The sequence below is a fragment of the Callorhinchus milii genome, unplaced genomic scaffold, assembly GCF_018977255.1.
Source record: "Callorhinchus milii isolate IMCB2004 unplaced genomic scaffold, IMCB_Cmil_1.0 Scaffold86, whole genome shotgun sequence".
In the NCBI taxonomy this organism is placed as follows: Eukaryota; Metazoa; Chordata; class Chondrichthyes; order Chimaeriformes; family Callorhinchidae; genus Callorhinchus; species Callorhinchus milii.
In genome coordinates, this window is record NW_024704827.1 from 149,533 (window position 1) to 150,302 (window position 770).

General features: G+C 37.4%; 1 non-coding gene across 1 annotated transcript; it reads right to left on the minus strand.

Moving 5' to 3' along the window:
• Positions 1-428: 428 nt before the first annotated feature.
• Positions 429-510, minus strand: trnas-gcu. The gene has a single exon. It is a non-coding gene; the product is annotated as a tRNA-Ser (tRNA).
• Between the last annotated feature and the right edge of the window lie 260 nt (positions 511-770).

Consider the following 770-nt stretch of genomic DNA (forward strand, 5'->3'; position numbering starts at 1 on the left):
AAGGCAAGGAATAGTGAAAACGTTTCTAAAATTATTTCATACCTGCAAATAATTTGATTCCCATATTTAAAACTCCATAATTATCAAAAGGGAGAACGTGGGTGGAATTTACCATTATCTGTTATATTTCTTGTTAGTGTTCATCTGTCTGATTTCACTGCTTTATGCGTATATACCCTTTCTCTCAGTGTAAATTATTGGAAACTTAAGGTCCTACACTGATTTTTCTGTGTTTATCATCGTAGCAGAAAGGTGGTAAAGAGCAGGTCAAGACCTGACAAATTGTTCACGCATCATGAAAGCACAAATATCATTGGTTTTCATGCCGAGTAATGCCATTGAAACCTCGCAATGCCCTTCACAGAAACAAACTACCTCGGGTAAAGTAAATATTCGGCAAACCAACTCATTTTTCAAAGTATCTAAAGCGACGAGGGTGGGATTCGAACCCACGCGTGCAGAGCACAATGGATTAGCAGTCCATCGCCTTAACCACTCGGCCACCTCGTCTGTCCCAAAGCCTTACAAAGCCTCAAAACAGAAGTCTGCATTTGAAATAATGCTAATTGATTAAAAGAAAGATTTTTTTTGGACAAAGAACGGAAGAAGAGGGCTGTTACTGGATAAGAACAGAGTTTATTACCAGAAGAGAAACCACATTTGTTTACATTCGCTATTCGACGACAACAATTAAATATGAATTGCCATTTGTTATAGGAGCAACTAAAACTGGAATTATATGCTTGAAAAAGCTACAGAAGTAACAATGA